This window comes from Ornithodoros turicata, chromosome 5, assembly GCF_037126465.1.
Source record: "Ornithodoros turicata isolate Travis chromosome 5, ASM3712646v1, whole genome shotgun sequence".
Classification (NCBI taxonomy): domain Eukaryota; kingdom Metazoa; phylum Arthropoda; class Arachnida; order Ixodida; family Argasidae; genus Ornithodoros; species Ornithodoros turicata.
The window spans coordinates 19,885,617-19,906,530 of NC_088205.1; the positions used below are offsets into that span (position 1 = coordinate 19,885,617).

General features: G+C 46.2%; 1 protein-coding gene across 1 annotated transcript in view; it reads right to left on the reverse strand.

Moving 5' to 3' along the window:
• The window catches only part of LOC135395359 (solute carrier family 2, facilitated glucose transporter member 8-like), a 72,283-nt gene extending 62,834 nt beyond the window's left edge, over nucleotides 1–9,449 (reverse strand). Inside the window, exon 1 of the mRNA XM_064626597.1 lies at nucleotides 9,409–9,449. The gene's annotated coding sequence lies outside the window, so the exon portion shown is untranslated. The remainder of the gene's footprint in view (nucleotides 1–9,408) is intronic.
• Nucleotides 9,450–20,914: the final 11,465 nt, after the last annotated feature.

Genomic DNA, 20,914 nt, shown 5'->3' on the forward strand with positions numbered 1-20,914 from the left:
AGGGACTGTGCGTCCGGGGCAGACTTCTAAGGGAACAGTGCCCACATATATCTGACAGCGTCCGAGGAAAATCTACGGAAAACCCCAGAGAGCACAGCCGGATCGGGGGTTCGAACCCGGTTATCTCCCAGTCTCGCCATGACATGGCCAGCACGCGAACTGGTTTTCTTTTTCTTGTGCGTGTGTACCTACAAAGCAAAAGCGGTAGTAAACGCACGAAATCAACTATGTACAGAGTTTACCGCTGCCGCCTTTGCACGGAGAAACAGCGTATGTTCTCCGAACCAATCCGCATAATCAAGGCTAGTGTGTAACTTCACATACTATGCGCGAGTTCCACGTGGTAGAGGAGGGTGCTGTGACCCATCGGCATGACCTTCTTTTTTGGCGCGCTGCAAACGTCCCAACGTTGCATGTTCGATCCCAGCTGCCTTCAACACTTGGTCCTCAGCGAGGGGTAATGTTTCAGCGAACGCTGAAAAACACTCCATTATGGCGGGTAAACTAGCAACATTGAATTCCATTATCGTGTTGCTTATGCTCATAATTACCCGAGTCGTTCTCACTACTTATTATCGTTAATTCGCACTCCTCATACGAAACCGATCAATCAGTCAACGGTCAGTATCTGAATACCGTCAACGTCACCATCAATACGTCACCCCCCAACGGATTAAGAAAAAACGATATCATAAAGGCGACCCAGTCGAAAATCACGCTTCATGCAATCCTGCCTTTTCCCGAGATAGTTAGCTATTTAGTAAATTCGCAAAATAAAGTAAACCTTGGAGCTTTCAGCAACCCACCATGGGTGCTACCTGCTCCATACTACTGCTACTCCCGAGATATGTGATGCATGACATGAATCTATACCGTGTCTGTCACTCATCCATTTTATAGATGGGTAGTAGAGGAAAATGAATTTTTCCTTCCTCGTTTGATTGCAGAAATTTCCTGAGTAGCTTCATTAACTTTCCCCTGTCACGAGTCCTTGTTTTCATCGTCGGACTGACAAGGCCATAGGCTTTGTTCACGTGGGTCGGTCAAAAATAGCTAGTCGGTTTAGAAGTGCTAAAAATAGGTAGACGACAATGAAAGGAAATGTAAGCGTTTTGCTATTTTAATTTTACGGATTCTAGATCTGCGCTGCAGTGTGTGGCAACTATGGGACTTCGTTGTTCCCTCAGCCCCGTAGTCACTGAAAGGCTGCAAGTCTATAAGAAAGCAAGCGCACAGGACCAGTCTACCGTCTTCCAGGGGATCCCGGGTCATGTGGGCATCAGTGGAAACGAGGACACAGATCGAACAGCCGCGCATCAGTTCACCCGGCGTGTCCCCCATTTTCGTGTCTCGGGGGGCATCGCCGTTACCTCGTCTCAAGCCTCACCGGCCCCGAGATGCACTCTCAATGGTAACATGATATCACTACCCACGCTCTGCTCTACTCCGTCGACCCCACACTGTCCCTTTACCACAGTCTTCCAATGCATGGGGATTAATGTGGCTTTTACACCGGCTTTCAAATATCTCCTCGGTGTCGGCGTAGCCAGCCTCTGTTCCAAGTGTGGCGTGCGCGGTGACCTCCATCATATCCTCTCCTCCTGGTCTGCGGACAGTACGATCGCGAGCTCGCCCTCGTGGAAACTGCTCTGCAATGGGTCGATCAACGTCAGTTCACCTTAGCGAAAATTCTCGTGGCATTGTCAAACCCCTCACATCAGATGCAAGGCCTACACTGGGTTGTTGCTGGGTTCCTCTCCAGCGCTAGACTAATAGACGAACTCTAAGAGTACACTTATCCATCATCATTCCTTTCTCATCCCTTCTACAAGCTGAATGGGGCAGTGTACCGCCATAACGTCGGTGAATGACCTGCCACATCATCATCCCATTTATATGTGTGTTTTAGTTCTGTGGCAGCAGGCAACAGTGGCTTCGCTCGTCACGGTGTCATTCATTGTGCTAGCTGGTTGTTGTGTGTATGCACCTCAAATTTGATGTACGCAGGGGTGATTGATTGATTAAAAAAATGGAAACGTTAGTTGCACAGGGGCCTTATGAATGAAGTGCTTCATTCAGTGGAGTTGTGCAAGACAACACTGAACTCACCGTGCGCCCTATGAGCTGCATTCACGAGTACAGTTCAGTGCATATACAGAAGGATGCGCGTGAAGCAGTTAACTGTATCATTTCCCTAAGAAGGCAGTTTAATAATGTTCATTCGAACTACCACGAGCTTAGCGTGGTTGTCACTTTCTAAGACACGAAATCCGAGGAAACACAACTTACAGAATACTAAAATAAGCCTGGGCGTGCGCAATCGGAAGAACGACACAACGCATTTTGTCGTCTTAGGGGATGTTCGCCCCGTGTCATGCAGACAAAGAAGGCGATTCGGCAATGCCAATTGCGAACATGTTTCCCTGTCTCATTACTTGCCATCTGCACTGCAGTGTTGTACCTAGCGCCTGTTGTAGCATAGTACATGTTGTACATAGCGGCGCTACTAGTAGCGCCGCTACCAACCCTTACGAAAAATAAAAGCCATGTTGTATAGAAATTATATAGAAAACTGTGCACACGGTAGTTTTAAGATCCATTTAAAATGTATACAACTTTTATCTACTTTTGATGTAGTTCCTTTCAATAATAGGGCACTTCTTCGTATAGAAAGTGTATATAGAGAAAAATTGACAGAGATTGGAGACAGGGCAGGTACAGACGCTACGGGAATTCTATACAGCCTTTATCTAATCCTAATCAATTTACTAATAAATATTTGGAGACCGGTTTCTATAGATACGGTTGTATCTATTTTCCTGTATACATGTATACAGGAAAATAGATACAAACGTAAACAATATGAATAGAGTATTCTTTCATTTTCGTTACAGCTTAGAGCTTCGATGACTCGTTGGCTACGCATGGCTTACACCTAGCCGATGCAGTAGCTCGATAACCTTATTTTTTATTTGAAATACCAGGAATATTCTATTTACTTCACCGCGACATCAGAAAAGTGTCATCAAGCCGGCGAACTACCTAGTGACGTGTTTGCAGAGGAACAGACACTAGTACAGCACGCATCGAAATGGGGGGGTGATGTAGGGGGAAGGTGCTGTCAGCCTGCTCTGAAGTTGCGGCTCGGTGCACCCAGGGGAGAGAGAGAAACGGAGGGGAGGGTGAAAGAGGGAGGGGAGAGATGATGGTGGTACAGGAGAGGGAGCGCTGTGCTAACCCTCTTCCTCTGGGATTAGGGCAAGCAGGATTAGGGCAAACGCTAACGCATTTCTCTCGCAGTTACCGCTAAATCGCCTCTGAACTTTTTTTTTTTTTTATGAGGTGTCTGCTAATCTTACTATATCATTTAAGATGATAGCTCAAACACGACATGCTAGCACCGGACAGTTGCTTGCATGGCTCTCGTCAGCACTGTAAGGCAGGCAACGTTTGAGTTAAACCGTGATCTCTCATATATATGGAACACATATGCATGAAGTTAATATTATCATCACCTTTATTCCATAAACAATAGTAACTAATAATATCAGTTAATTGCAATTAATAATTCTGCTATTTAATTGATATTATTATATATTCCTAATAATGAGTAATAAATAGTATAATTCTGCTCATTACAATTAATAATTATGCTATTTATTTATTAGTTAAATAATTAACAATATTATATCACATGCATAAAGTCATATTGGACAGTGGCCCAAAATCAATACTTATTGATGAACTGGCTTACATATACACACAACAGATTCAGAATGGAGGGCATTATGTTTGCGAGTTTTATATAGAAAATCTATAGAATATGATAGATAAAGTACCTATCCGTTTTCAATGAACTTTCTATTATAGTGTATTGGAACTGGATAGAGGTGATAGATTATCCATTGGAATTGTATAGAAAGTGGAAAATCATTTTCATAAGGGATATTCACTACTTTTTCAATAGCGGTGTAGCGATCCCGTTACATTCGAACTTACATTACTCTAGAACATTACTCTCGAAAACGCGCATCGCGGATACATTACCGAGGTTTAGTAGGTCGGAATGTGTTCACGATAACGGTTCCGACAAACATGATAAGCCAATCGCTCTGTTTCTTTAAAGTGGCTGACATCCCATTGCTAATCTTGGATTTACAAAAATATATGTAGATATATGAAGATGGTGGTGGTGAATTTGATAACCTTCTTTCTTCGTAACGTTTTCGAAAATATCTTCCGATGTACAGGTTGGGACAAAAGTTTACGGAATACGCGAGCAACGTACTTTTTCTTCGGTGCGACACCCTAGCGGCTGCCAGAAGCGCGTGAGTTCACTGTTTCGGAGGGATGGGAGGGTGCGCTGTTAGCGACACACAGTGGTAGTTCCAGTGTCGCTTGGGTGTGCATGGGAAGCAGTGCCGGATTTAGGGGGGGGGGGACGCCCTGAAACGGAAACTTGGTAAAAATCTCTCCTCCGTCAACGCATATCGACCCCGAATAACACATTGGATAGACATGAAATGCACGAGGGAGCCCCCACAGCACAGTGCCCCGGGGCCCCCACCACTGTAAATCTGGCACTGATGGGAAGTACAAGTTACTGCTGTGTGTCGCTAACAGCGCACCCTTCCACCCCTCCGAAACAGTGAACTCACTCGCTTCCGGCAGCCGCTATGGTGTCGCACCGAAGAAAAAGTACGTTGCTCGCGTGTTCCGTATAATTTTGTCCCAACCTTAACTAAAACTCGCTAATAACACGCCAGTCACGCATAGCACAATTATCCTACACGCTAAGGACAAAAGTGAGTAATTTTACTCCTTTTGGGGACCAAATGCATTGCCACAAAAAATAGTCCCTTTCGGGAGTAAATACACGGGAGTAAATGAATGTCACAGAGCGGAGCCTGCATTTCACGCTCTTCTCTAAGAGTCCCATGTACATAATTCGTGTGCATGAATAAAAATACTTTTAATCAAACCGTCAACCGTGATATATCGAGTGATATAAAATCTTGCGACGTACATAGGGCACAATTTGCGAAGGAAGAAGCGTTATCTGTTTATTACTCTGTGTGGGTGAAAAATTGCTATGTTGGCTGAGTTATACAGCGTTATGCCATCAAACAGACCAAGAGCACGTATATGTGTGGACTGTTGGATTCGGAAGTTCATTTGCGAAGTTCGGTGACAATCTGCATTCCTGGGGTGCAAACTGCGGTGTTAGGGGACTGAAATGGGGAGTAACTGCAGTTCAGGGAACTAGAAGCTGCAATTGCTCCCCATTTTACTCTTCTTTTTTTTCTTAGAGTGTACAGTCGCTAATATTTGGGTGAGTGTGAAACGTTATTTGAACCGGTTACCGAATTTCTTTTAACGGTTCAGTTCCGGGTCGGCTCCAAGACGGCGCCAACAGTTTCGGTTCGGTTCAGTTCCGCTTCGGCTAAAAATAACGGTTAATAACGGTTTCCGGTAATAACGGTTCGACTTTGACCGCGATAGTTCAAATAGATGCATCTGCAACCGCGCGAATATTGAGTATATCCGCGCATCCACATTGGTGATGAAACTGCTTGCCGGCCACGCTCAGGCAGGCAACGTCACGACTATCGCGGGGGAATCGTGTGTCCTGGGCCGACTTCACAGGGAGCTGTCCCGACATTTGTCTTAAAGCCCATCTGAGGAAAACTCAGAGAAAACACCCAGACAGACAACCTGGGTACCTAGCTCCCTGTCTCGGGGGCAGTCATTGTATTTGTAGGAAAAAATTCATATGACGAAAATGCAGGAACCACTCTATGCCATCCACAACCGTTGAGGTTTTATCCGCACTTTATTGCACGGGTTCCAAAACGTTACATTTATATCCGCAAACCATGATGTAGCTCGTATCCACGCGGGTATAACCGCACACCTTTAACCATAGCAGCAATTCGTCACACATAATTTCCACTAATCGTGTCCAAATTCATCCATCAGTCAGTCAGTCAGCTAGTCATTATGGTTCGCGAGAGCGGGATTATCGAGGAAGAAATGCCAAGGCCGGGAGGGGGGAATATGTTTAATGCAAAGTTAAAAAAAAAAGAGAAGGGAAAGGTTAGCCACGGTGTCGGAAAAACAAGCATCGCGTTGCTAACGCCGGGGCTATGACCATGACGCCTTCATCATGGTCAAGATGAACGCAAGAGTAAACAAATAAATAACGTCACTAAAGTCATTATGTATACTCACATTGCTACACATAGTCATTAAGGTGCGCCTCCAAAGCGTCGAAAGCAGTCCATGAGGAAATGTTGAGTAACTATTCCGAATACCGCCTCTTTTGTTCTTTGCTGTCTGTGAGTCATCGTCATCATCCAACGCATGTGTGTGTCTGTATGTTTCTCCTACTGGCTGAGAATCACGTGGTGCCAGATAATACTTGCACCTTGATAGCAGTATGTAATAGGGTTAGATTGAATCGCGTACTTCCTTTCACAGCCTGGGGGCCTAGGCATGCGAATGGACCTCTACCAGAGAAACGTCATCATAACGTTGGTAGACAGACTGAAACCGAAAGAAATCGGAAAGGGAGGGCTGGGTACCACGAATGGGCACTTGTTTCGCTGCATCCTATTGAAAGTAAAGTATGACCGAAGGTCACGTCCCTTTCAGGGACCATCGTAATCCCCTCCAAACCGACGCTTTCAGGCGCGACCATGTTCGCCCCTAGCTTCGACCGTAGTTCAACTCTACCAAATTGGTGGCGCTGTTGAACACTATGACGTCACTTGTTTACAAACAGAGAGATGTACTTAAAGGAATACTGAGGTGAACCCCCTCCCCTTCTTCTTTTTTTTCCCCCCTAAACGTGTTCTGCAACGAATAAAATGAGCTCCTGCGAAAGCACGACGAACGCAGGTGACCGCGCAGGCTGCATCGCGCGCGTGAGGTCTCGATCTGTTCCGCGCACCTTCGAAAAATCCTCCACTCAGCGTATCTGAGAATGAGGGAACTTGGTCACGTAGCCTACTGCTAGTAGGATCAGATCATCAGGACATAAAGGATGACCGAAAAGGATAATACTAATAGTAAGTTCTAATAATATACCAATAACAAGTTCCACACGTTGCCGTACAGGATTCCAAAGGGAAATGTAACGGCATCACCGATAACATTTACAATGGAATGCTCCGTAGCGTCCAGACAACAAGTCGCCGTAGAAGCACCTACGGCAATGGGGGACTTGATGCACGTCGCCGAAGATCCGTAGGCGTTAAAAAGGAGGCCCAATGTACTTCCGATCAGTTTAATAAAAATACGTAGTACAAATTATTCATTACAAAACTGTGTGTAATGTTCCCGTAACAAAATTACGGCAGAAATCGCTGCGCAGAAACTGTGGTTAAAATAAGATACAATTTTTGAGTTCATTGCGGAGACGAAAACCGTTGGCGACGGAACATGCCCGCAATGGTGCCGTCGCATCTCAACGACAATCTGCGCAACGATTTCGGTCGCATTTTTTTTCTTTTTTTTGTGCTGTTCTTGTCGCTGTTGTTGTCAATTTTATAGCACAGTGACAGTACACTGCACAGCGAAAATATTTTGTATAGTGACTCCTGATCGACGAATGAGACAGGGTTTCGATGCCACCTCATTGTACATCTGCACACTCCACACTGTCGTCGAAAGCTTATGTCTTTCCCAGTGCGCTTGCTGCGTGCATGTAAGCACTTTCTTTTGTATTCGGCACCGCGAAGCAACTGTTGCTGTGAGCGGTGTACATGGAAAATCCGTGCCAGATCACGCGGGGAGAAGAGCCTATCCCTCCAACCAAGGAGCGGTTGCTGTATCCGCACGACCAGTCGGGCATGCAATGACTCGGCCCTGTAACACAAGAGCTTCCAAAGATACAAAATTAGATTAAGGAGCACTTTAATTGATCTCGTGTTTGTTTTTTTATGTGACCTTCATATGGTTTTTCCTTTTCTTCTTCTTTATATATATATATATATATATATATATATATATATATATATATATATATATATATATATATATTTATTTTATTTTTTATTCTTTTGTTGTTGATATGGCTAGACCGGTTCCACTGTCCGTTCGGCCACTACATGCATATATATAGTGGTCATTTCCGCATTGGCGCTTCCTCGTAGGCTAATAGGCTATCAACGTGCTCCGTTGACACGTGCGTGCGGGATAGGATGAATGAATGGAAGGCAGCAAACATCAAGCCACAAAGAATCGTTCGGGAGCGAGCTCTTCTTCGCCGGGGCGTATTGTTCGCAATGTGTGTTAGAAGCAATGTAGAGGTTGCGCATCTCTTGTGGAAATACCGACCTCGATGCATCTGTTGGTAGCAATCTACAGAACCAAGGTCGTGGATTCAATCACGACTGAAGACGCACGGCAACCATGTCATGAATGGCCCTACAGTGGTCACTCCGTGGATTAATTTAGCCCACCTGAGGCTTTTAGCCTGCGCCAAAATCTCTGTTCAGAGTATGTTCTTCGCGGACGGTCTGTACCCTTCTGTTGTGTCCAACACTAAAGTGTGAACTCGCAAGCTTGAGATGAGACAGTCTGCCAACTCATCCACCGAGGGCATTACGGAGGAGACTACGGCTTGATACCATATTAGTACGAAACGCCGGGGAACGTTTCACAACGCCACTCCTGCATTGCAGAAATGATAAGAGGCTTCGCGGTGAATCAAGGTACCGACTTGTGCTCAAGGCTTACGGGAAGCCCGGATAGCTCCGGGTTCACAATCACCGAGATAACATCATCGCTTTCGTTGTTTTTGTAGCAGTGGCTTTTCTTTGAGTTAGACGTGGGCTACCAATTAGATTAGTCTTGCCTCACTTATAAGCTTAGGTTTTTCCATGTGTTTGGTTAGGTAAAAAACAGTTTCTCCTGAATGTGATCGGAAAGTCCAGCTCGTTAAGGGATTCGACTTGCTTGGAATTGCTTGGTCCCTGGCCACCATCTAGCCCACCAACGCTCTGCCCTCAACGCTATCTTCACCTTTCTGGATACCATAGGACTTCGATCCTTATTGTGAAGGGGCTCATTATTTCATTCCCCGTATCACCACCAGCAGTAGGGTAGAGTATCGCCCCTAGCGATGAAACTCCCCATTCATCATCTCACAATAAAGTAGTTGTTGTTGTTGTTTGATGGGAAGGTGGCTTCATCATACGTACTGTCGTGGCCACTGTTAACCAATTCCCCCCGTTTCCGTGGCCTCGCTCCGATGAGCGCTCGACTATTGGGGAGCAATGAAAACGGCATTAGACCGGTCGATTGTTATTTTGGGGATGGCCGGGTGCTGGCATAGCATCGCTTTTTGTGAACACAAGCGAAAAAAAAAAAAAGGCTGAAGTGCAATGAAAGAAGACTGCTTACCTGAGATTTGCCTGAATTTGCCTGGGGCTTCTTTCATTGCGCTTGGGCCGTTGTTCTTACAGGTGTTGTCAATAAACGATACCACACCTAAAACCGACCGCCCCCAAACCGATAGTCGGCCGGTCCATTGCAATTTCCACTGTTCTCCGATAGTCGATCGCTTATCGGAGCGAGGCCACTGTAGTACATGGATATCGGGCAAGGTATAACTCGTAAAACTGCGACGGTGTTTTACGAAGGTGCTCTGTACACTGAGACAATTTCTAATGCACTAATCTTTCAAACTTTGTGGCAAGGGACTTCCCACGCCCCCGAGGACCCAAGCAGGCATTGGCCAATGGCAATTGATTGGCAAGCGTATGGCAGATATGTGCAGTTTGGTACATTACGTAAGTTCCAGGTTGCCCCTTCCCCTCCCCTCCTTTTTTATTTTCTTCTTTTGCTTTTCCAGGCTAGCGCTTTCCTTCTGTTCGTCCTTGTTACGCTATACTATCACCGAGAAACGAGCTCGTTGGCCCAGCAAGCCCACGTTGGCCAGCCAAGCTCTTGCCAAGCTTAACCCAACCTTGGTATGTCGCTTGGGGGAAGTGTATAGCTAATGTTAGTCTACAACTGAAAACAGATATCGTGCTTACAAAATTAAAATCATATAATTATACGCAATTAAATACGGTATCTTTAAAAACATACGTGCGACTAAAGCGACCGGCCAGCTACACGACCCCGGAATGACCCTTGGCACAGATGAACCTTAACCACCTTCAATCGAGATTCCGACACGTAAGACCACCTGAAAACGTGCATGAAGACTCCCGTCCACACATATTCCTTATCACAAATACATGCTAAGATGTCCTCCAATAACATTATCCAGTTTCTACGGCATAACATTAAACTTGGCAAAGAGAAGCTTCGCGCGGTACTGCCAACACACTTTCGTTTGGCTAATCCCTAACCCCATGCTAAGCCTAGAAGACCGGACCGAGTTGCAAATATCGAGCAATTTTATGTTTGTCTTTACGTCGTAAACATTTTCGTTCCAATGAGATAGGTATCAGAGGCCGTTCCAACGTCATTTGCGTCGAGACGGGAAGTTCGTTATCGTTCATATCTTCAGAGACCCTATATCTCCCTTTTAAACAGGACGATAAAAATAGGCTGTGAATCCAGCCGACGTGCAGTGTCAAGGCTCAAGCGACGCTGTCGAAGCGGTCCGAGTTGCATAATCGTTTCTTCACTTGCTGATTTTCTGATTGCGTCGAAATTTATTTACGCTTTTATTTACTAACCGCTGCAGCACCTGTTGGCAGTCGTGGTCGGAATGGGTGAGAAGTTAAAGATTTTTGTCGGCGCTGAAGATATTTCTACTTATAAGGAACAAAAACCGAGGGACACGGATATTTCTTGTTGCTTACAATTAAGATATTCTGATGATGTTTTGGAGCACACCTGGTATTCTTATTTCGGAGCTGTTTGCCTGATATGCAGCTCGGTTAAGACACCTGCGTTAAATGTAATTAACGCCTGTGCGCAGCCAATGCACGTCTGTAGCCAGCGGTCACCAGGTAATACGAAAGGGGCTTCATTAAGCTATTTTTAACGTGGATGCGGGACTGCTTTTGATTATAATATTTAAAATATGTGGGACACACAGTGAAGGAGTATTTAACACTTGAGACGACATGTTGAGAAAGAACGACGTGACCAGGGGCATGGTTCTGTCGATATGGTATAGTTTACACGCGAAACGGCTAACCTATAGTTAGGGTTCCGCGTTTTCGATGTTTATTTTTTTGCGGATTCGGCGTATGTTTTTCGATGTTTATTGATTTTCGCGAAATCGGAGCTTTTCGATGTTTTTCCTTGCGTGTACATGGTTTACACGACAGTTATTGGCGAATAGCAATTACAGTGTAATTTCAATGCTGTGCGCGTCTAACGCAGCCTTAACAACAACAACCAATACGAATCACCAGTTTTGTGACATCACAAAAGAAACTTCATTACTCCACAGCGAGGTGATGGCGCATTCACGGAGCCAACGAAAGCACAACTCATTTAAGCTTATTTAATAAATGCAAACATACTTGCCGACCCAAGCAGCACAATGTACCGAAAGTCGAGTGCAATAGGGGTGGACGGTATGTGTCTTATCAATGTTTTTTAGTTTCACCAGTTCGTTCAAGGTCTTCCACCTACCCGCCCACCCCTATTGCACTCGACTTTCAGTACATTGTGCTGCTTGGGGAGGTTCTTGTCAGACATTGCTGCGCGCTCTTTAGTTCTTGGGTCGGCGCTAACAGTGTGCCTCGGCGAGGCATCAAAGCTCCACGGTGACGGCGCCACCTGTGGAGGCCGCAGTGCAAGCCAGCAAGCACATAATGAAAAATACCCGAAGCTCTGTTGCTGCACTTTGAGCATATGTTTGTAATTTGATCGTGCACTCCCAGCCGAGGACAGCTGTTTCGCTCTACTTGGAGCTCTTCATCCCGGCGCAGGGAAGTGACACGATCTTGGGTCGGCGCTAACAGTGTGCCTCGGCGAGGCATCAAAGCTCCACGGTGACGGCGCCACCCGTGGAGGCCGCAGTGCAAGCCAGAAAACTCAACCAAACTCAGAAGGCTAGTGATAATTTGTATGAAGATGACTGGTGGCTCTAGGTTGCGACACATCTATGATAAAGTGAGACGCGGTGATTTAATTTCTCCCAATAGAGGATTCTTTATCGTGCGCTGAAAGTTCAGCAGACAAAGAGAAAGGCCAATCTCATACTGGCAGAGCCACCGTCAAGGCTGACACAAGCCAACGCACTTTGGCAATGAATGCGGAGCTATACAACTACACTAACTGATCCAGATCCAAGTACAAGCATCCTGAAATGTAGGGATCGGGAACAAGTTTCCGTATAAAGTAGCCCAAATTGCTGCGCCACGACAGGCGGAGTTAGCCATCTCCGGCATCTCTGGCTGTAACTATAGTAGCGTTGTAGTAAACCTGACTGATTTTTCCTATGCCTTCCTGCAATATTTCAAGACCGACGATTCCCTCCCACTCTTTCCTGCTGTCGGCAAAGAATCGCACAGTTGCATCACTCAGTTTCCTCGCAAATGTTTGAGGTTCTTTACGTGGTATGGCATGGTTAGAGGTAACCTTGTTTTCCGAACGTTATAACCCGTTGTGTCAGCGCATCTACCTCCGTAGATTGTTCTCACTTGATGTCCTTCACACTATACCCGTACGCTTCTTTCGCGTAAATATGCCTATTCTGAGCCACTGAGATCGTGACCTTATTGACTGCGTTTATACGGGGGTCATCAACACCAGAATCAAATTAAAGTGCGCATATCTATTAATCATCCAGCAAATATAGAGCAGAAAAAATATGGTGACGTCATTCGTTTTTTGCCGACGGCAAATCATGCACGTATAATTGAAGGCAAGGTTGTATCACCGTTCTCCAAATAAATGCCGACTCGACGAAGGCGCCCTCTGTGCGTATGCCTTATCGAATTCATCGAGGGTGTCATGCAAATCTGAGATAACGATCGAGATTTGCACGTGAAGTAGAATATACCTATTACACGTTTACTGACGTCCACCGAGAACTTGTTGACTGGGTTGAAAAGAAAAGAAAGGGAGGGCTAGGTTGGCCAGTGAGAGCTGGCGCGCAACCAATGCTGACATGTACCGCCAGTATTATCAACAAGGTCTGTTTCCAGATGAATCTGATAAAATATCCAATGCCTCGACAGAAGCACTATGGCAATGAAAAGATGGCTAAGAAGCAAGGGAGCTGGTGAAGTTGATGCATAATGTAAAACCCCGAGACTAGGGAACACGAAGGGACAGACACAACACTAGACTTCGTGTTGTGTCTGTCCCTTCGTGTTCCCTATAGTCTCGGGGTTTTACATTATGCAACAAGCAATATATCTAAATCAGCCTGACGACATCGCCTGGCACACGGTCAAGTAAAGCTCATCAATGGCCTAAAAGAACTGCTTATGTTTCCAGACAGAAGTGTATGTGGGTTTTCGGTCGTCACTAAGGGTGATTGATTGATTGAATGAATGAAAAATGAAAATGTGGAGATGTAAGGCTACCCCAGAACACGTGAATACACTACGCAAGTAGGTCATCCTTTCGCGCATCCCGTCCGCTTTTCCCTTTCCCCTCGTACACGTAGCCGGTCTCATTGGATCGCTCTTAAATAAGGTGCCGCAACAACTACACGTGAGGCCCGCGTTCCCTAGTTCACACTTGCAGTTCCCTTAGAAGTAGTCCCAGGACGCACATTCCCCCAGAGCGTTAGTCGTGACGTTGCCCACCTCTGTGAGGCCGACAACGGCGAGCCCTTTTACAAGCACCACCACCACCACCACATTGCTTCAGCTTTTTCACCGTAGTGTTGTGCCCCTTATTGTTGCTTTCTCAGTGGACAGACGCTTTGTCGCGTGCGTTCTCCAACCTTTTCAGCAGCACCAATATGGCGGGGTAGTACCTCTGTAGTTCACCATAGTACCACTACCACCAACCTCCTTTCTCTTTCTAAACCTTTCTTTCTCTCATGCGCAGAGTCGTACCGTCATAGCGTCTAGAAAAGAATGTATAGAAAAACCAACCCCAAGACGGTGGTGGTGAAGATGAAGGCTGCTCGCCGTGGTTGGCAGCCCCAAGATGACATGATGATGAGGCATAAGAAAGAACAAGCAGTATGTCCAACTAATGAATGACTCCAGTAAATGAGATAATAGTTTGTAGCGATCACCGCATCTTCAGCACACGAGTCATCACGATCAATACCTCCTGCGCACCTGCCCCCGCGGCGCGAGGTTTCGTTTTCGACTGCATCGCCATTCCCTGTCATTAAACCATCATACATCGTAGAGCTCACTCGTCTCTTTCATAGCCTCTACAAGTTCAAATGAACGTAGACTAAATACACCGATTTAACACAGAAGGCGAGAATCAAGGCGAGAAACACGGAGACTTGAAAGGGTGTCGAGAAAGGCACATGATTAAAAAAAAATTGCATAACTTTTTTGGGGGCATTAGGGGGTGTGTGGAGGGTGCTGGGAAAACCCTTGGCTGGCTGGCATAGGCCCCATCTCATCATCGTCTCTTTATATGTGTGCGGTGGTTTTTATCGGCTATGTGTGCGTGTGTGCGGTGCGGTGGGGGTACAAGGGCAACTGTGCTCTCCTGAGACAGCACTACAGGAGGTAGGATTCGAACCAACCACCAATGGTACCGCCGACGCTGGCCCATACGTTAATGGGGACGAGCGGTAGTATCCAAGTAACATGCTATTATAGTGAGTTTTAGTGCATCGCACACTATCGCCTTTGCGTACGCAAAGGATAGCGTTGGTGGTTTTGCGCACACGGAAAACAAAGACAGCTTGCGCAGAACCATCCCGCTATCCTTTAAGTACGCAAGGGCGATAGCGTACGATGTACTGAAGCTAACTATACTGTGTCATCCTCCGCGCTTGAGATTACACACGGACCGACCGCCGTGAACGGTACATGCACAAGGTCTCGCATTAAAGCATGCGGTATTTCCTCATACTACTCGTCAAAATAACTTTGTGCCGCAAGTATTCATCTATGAAGCAGATTGCATGTACTTAGCATTGAACGCTTCAGTTCCAGCCGACCTTCAAAATCCACGAAGGTCAACGCGCGCCTGTTTTGTAACCGCGTGTAAACGATAGTTTTTTCGGACATAAATATATGTACCTTGGGTCCTCGTTTTCCCACGACCGTTCTCCTTGCGTCCTAGGAATTGCGCGTAAGCGGAGTATCTATAATACGAAATCACTTTCGTTGGGGGAATTCCCCCGTTCTCCGACTTGGAAGCGTTTGTTGCCAAGTGAAATTCCCGCGGGCCGGTCATTGACGGGTTCTCGACAAACAGCATCGCTGGCTTTTTCAAATCGTGTGTGTAATCGCTGGTTATGAAGGAGCACAGAACACTACGCGATCAAAAAATAAAATAAAAAAGAAGACGTCTATTTAGCGATGGCGAAATGAATGTGATTAGCCAACACACGTGTCGGTCATCAAACGAAGAAAAAAAAAAAGGTTGTACGAGGTCGTATACTCGACGACAAATAATGTGACCAAGCAAGCGTGAAGATCCTATTGACCGGATTGCTTCATACTGCGTACATGGCACGTGCATGGGGCCGCACCGACAGGTTCCTGTATCTATACGCCTGAAATGAAATAATGGCTGCGTTCCAAAACCCGGTTAGTCGACTGCCTAGCGGTCTAACCGGAAGTGCCGCCATGTTAAGTCTCGTTCCAAATCTCGCCAAGTCCGTTATTCAGTCGGCTACCGCCTAGTGCGCATCGATGCAGTCTAGTTATACGCCTGACCATCTGACAGCCGGGATGGTGACAGCGGGAAACGCTAGTACCTGCTGCGCCTGCGCCGTACGCATTTCTTGTGTGAGCAACGAGATGGCGCCAGAGGCGCCTCGGCTAGGCAAGCCTGTTCCAATAGTGACAAGCAAAGGGGTCTACTCAGCTGCCTAGTCAGGCGGCTTCGCGGGCGCGAGGTATTGGAACGCAGCCAATGTGCGAAATGTGCACTGAGAGTGTGATTTGCCCCCACTGTACTTTTAGGCCTATTTAGGACAGTTTCCCGTGAAGGGAAGCTTTACTCTTTGCGACGCGATTTGGTAGGAGTGGGACACTGCCCTGTTCCTCTCTGCTGTAATGCGCCTTCTTCTTTGAACTTTTGGTATTTGATTTTACTGATATTTTTAGTAATAGTGATGCACGCCATGGCAAAAGTGCAGGCCATGCCAACGTACTCACAAAAGGTGAGAGGCGATCCTATCTTTCGGCAATGGTGTCGACGCTGGCCGGTCAACAGCGGCGTCAAGATATCATGCAGTGATAATTCCTCCATGCGGATGTCCCCACAATGTCCTTCAGTATGCCAAGCAGGCTTCTCTGTCATTTCACGTCCTTTGTACGTCGAGTGCAGCTGAACGTCGCCTTTACCCATTCGTTCCGCTACAGGTTGGGCGTCAGCAACTCATTGCGTTCACGATAACGATAAACGATGCTTTATTGCAACTTCCACATAAAGAATACAATCAGTGGGAAGCCAAAAAGCACGAGGCTACTTAACAAGGGAATTACCACTTTAACATAATCGTCGCGACGGCATGCAGCAAATGAACAAAATCATCTATGTAGTGCGAAATATGGAACGCTATTTTAAAACTAACCTTTAAACTACCTAACCTTAAAATATAACCTTTAAGACTAACACAACCATGACAAAATACTACAATGTGTGTAGGTCGGTATGTACAATACTGCACAATACTACATTGTGTAGCAAACAACAAGAAATTGAGCTGCTATCCCGAAATATCAAATTACTGAATAAACAACGATCTTAAGGAAGAAAAGGAGAGGTCATTCCTACCTTCTAGGTATGAAAACTGTTCAAACCGTACGGAAGGGTATGAGACAGAGACTGATGGCCCTAGTTAGTCCAGTGTTTACTAAAGTGTGGTCCGCGGACCCCTGGGGGTCCGCGAGAGTGTCCGTGGGGGTCCGCGACCGTCGCTCACATTTCAGTGAGGATTTTCGTCCACACAAACACGCGCTCGTACATGCTGCCCAATTTCCAAACACCCAGAACTTCCAAAATTACTACAAGCATGCTTCAACGGCTAGCTTCCAGTTTCTGATAGAAAAGTCCTGCAATGCACGTTTGTCCGCGTCATACACATACAAACAAGCAGAAGAAACCAGTCCGGAATCGTTTCTCAAGCTGTATTGAAAGCACGCAGCAGCTGACGAGGTTGCTGGTTATGCACTGGCTGTGACGGTGTGTGTGTGTGGGGGGGGGGGGGGGGGATTCGTGAATTGGTTCTCATCGCTTCCGGGGGTCCGTCACCGCCAAAAGTTTGGGAAACACTGAGTTGGTCCTAAACCTGGGTATTGTCCATTTGTCACAGTGACGAGTACGTTGTGACAAGTGTCGTAACGCAAACAATGATAACATATGATTATTATTTTGTCGTGTGGCAACTAGAAAAGACTTGAACATATGATAGTTATACATGCTGGTTATCTTCATTATCTTGAAAGTGGTAAACAAAGGCTGTGTGTGTGCATCGTAAGGTACATCGGCTATTATACGCACTGCCCGTTTCTGTAGGGTCAGTAAACTAGTTATGTCTCTCAGCGTTCCAGTGCCCCAGACTAAAATGCAATAGCGCAAGACAGAAGAAATTAGTAAATTCACAACCTACGCTCTCCCGGTCACCGATCAGCGCATCCTGATGGCCTGCCAACGCTTCACGAATGAACGACAAACACTTGTGCCTCAACTCAAAACCATCGACAGAAGACCATTCAGCACATCCAAGATTCTTGGACCTTGGCGCAATCCCGCTCATCAGCGCTGGGCTATTCGATCGTTCGTGGCTTTTAATCTCACAGCCACCGGCCTACTGGACAAACTCTAAGCTGTTTTCCAGATGCCTTCGTGGGCGTGCCCAGGGCCAGCGAGAGAAATGATGTCATGTCCGGACCCCCTCCTCACGTCTCGATAACATAATCCAAGTATTCCTTGACATGATTACGAGAGTACCTGAGTCATGCCATGAGTGGCCCGGACCCCGGGGAGCCATCCCCGGCTACCCCACCCTCTCGCAGGCCCTGGGCACGCCATCCTCACTCATAAAATCATATCAACCCACAGGCTCCACGGCAGTGTCTCGCAGCCCATGCGGGGATACACCCCATCACATCATTCATAATTTAATCGTTGTTGTTATTGTTGTTTTGGTGGTGGTGATGGTGGTGGTTGTGGTGACCTTTTCTGGCAGGTGTAAACCTGTTCATTTCTCCTTTACGCATAAATGGTTTGGGGTAGCTTGTTCCTCGGTTCCGCCTAATCCAAGTTATCGGATTAAGGAGGTGGGTGATTGGCGTCAGGCGAAATGGGGCCAGTTTTAAGTAAAGACGTATTAGTTCAGCATTTGCGTCTTCGGTTGAGGTGAGAATCCTCCATTTGCGGTCGCCGTAGCCACCATTTACTGGGCGCGCTGAAATTGCGGCTCCGTGACACCGAGGACTTGTATCATTATTCATTTCATATCTAATAGTGCCGGTGGGGAAGTGAGCCATAAAACAAGTGGCCTCACTCTTTGTCACTGCACGCGTTTATTGTTGACCACGTGGGATATGCATCTATTCTAATCCGCACTACGTCGACACGGCAGCATCGCTACAAACACGTGCCACATTCGACGCCGGTTTATCCTAACGCAATTTGTTATCTAGAAAAAGAAATGTACATGGGCTATGAAACCTGGGGAAACATGGGGTACCTGGCGATGAAACTCCCCATCCATCATCTCAAAATAACGTTGTTGCTGCTGTACGTGGGCTGTACTCATCGCGACTCGGGTGTCTGCGATAAATATTGAACAGATTACGCTCGATAGAAACGATAGCTATCTGCTACATTGCATATATATATTCTTGCGTGGATCTTTACAGTGACGCATTAACAGTGACCCATCTACCGCCCAAAGAGGTCGAAACGTTCATTTTTCGCAACTTGGATACTTCAGGATGTATATGCCTTAGATGAAGAGAAAGATCTCCCAGAAAACCCTGTTTTGTCATCGCCTATTCACGCCGGATACGATACGGATTATATGGCCCTTTTATTTGATACAACTCTCATGGTAATTGTTACGAAGGGACTCAGTCACAGTGCATTAATATTAGTACTATGGAATTTGTTGACGGTCAATTACTTTTGTAATGTGTAACGGAGGTTCACCAGATCGCATGTTCGCTTCTTAAGGTTTAAAGTACAGGATGTCCCAGAAAACGTGTAATTGAATTTTAATAAAAACAACTACGCCACATCGAACCATGCGGTCAACGGTGAAAGATGAAAGTCACTGAAAAGGTTAGCCAGCTGTAGGGATCGAACCCACATCTTCTGGATTACCGGCTTTGTTTGTATCTGTCCCTTCTATGTTGTTCCAGCCTCAGAACATCAGTTTCTCTCTTGTTTCTCTCTTCTCCCCTGCGGTCAACGGCATTTGTTCTTACTAAGGTTTTGCCACCTCCTGATGTGCATGTCATGTAACCATGCGTTATGTCAATTTTTGCGAAGTGATCTCGGAAATTTGCCAAATAAAGATCACTTTTTTACCCCACCAATGCGAAGAGCGTGCCGAATTTACTCAAATTAATGCTCCTGTTGAACAGTATGCAACTACTGGACGACTAATTAGTTAAAATTCATTAATTAACAGATTCATTAGGTGTTTTCTGGGAAACGGTGATGGCATTCCACGCCGAGACTGGGAGGTGAACAGGTTTCGAATCCGCGCGCAGGCCGTGCCGTGTGGGTGTTTTCCCTGGGTTTTCCTCAGACGCTTCAAGAAAAATGTTGGCACAGTGAAGGCGGCCCAGAATGCACGCCCCCCCCCCCCCCCCCCGCGATAGTCGTGACGTTGCCCACCCAAGCGTGGCCAGCTACGGAAAGCAGTTCCATCACCACTAGATAAGCGAAGGTCGCGTCGTTTCTGCGCTCGAAAAGTGCGTAGTTCTGGTTTCGACTCATTTGCATAGCGAAACTTGACAATTTATATCTCGTCCGTTCGCTTCTCGTGGTATTTAATACGGAGGATAGATTTCAATAATGACTAGCTCCAATTCTGCTTTCTCGCATTTCCGAGAAAACATATATTTAATAACTCAATTAATGAATTTAAGCGAATCAGTCATTCAGTATTTGCACACATTGTGCTACAGCATGTCCGCCTGGCCGCATACCCGCCGGCCTAGATGGCATCAGCTTTTATAAGTAAAAAATCTGTGTCGAATTAAAAAAAACACACCCTGTATAATACATAAGATCGCGAGTGACGGATTAATTTTACCCAGCTAGACATGCCTTTTTTTTGTATTGTGCTACCAAAATTCTTGGCCGGGTCCGCAACTTTGGGTTCAGCACCGAACGGATTTAGCGAGGCCTGTTTTCACAGTGATGTTTTTTTTTTTTTTTCGTTCGTTTTTCTGTGGCGAGAAGGGTGGCACGTTACGGGAGTATCATTTTTTTTTTTACACATAAATAAGATGAGCTCGCGCAGTCGATATACGAGTAAAGGAATATGCTGGAACGTCTCAGCTCGCTACGCTTGGTAACTTCCACTGGACGCAACTTCATTGAGAGGCACGGGAAGTAAACGGAAAGTTAACAAAAGGAAAATCATCCCCGAGAAAATGACGAACAGCCATTATTTCTAGCGTACCACGACACTGCAGAGTATGACTCACAGGGGACGGCTTCTTTTTCATTATTTGCAATCAAGTTGTTGCACAACTCTTATGCAACTCAGGCGAAACACGCAACAAGCTTGCCTTGGGCATTTTTTTCTCTCTCCGATGGCTATCGTCCCAACCGGCGACTCGCCGAGGGACAAAAAGTTCCGGCTATGTTCAAA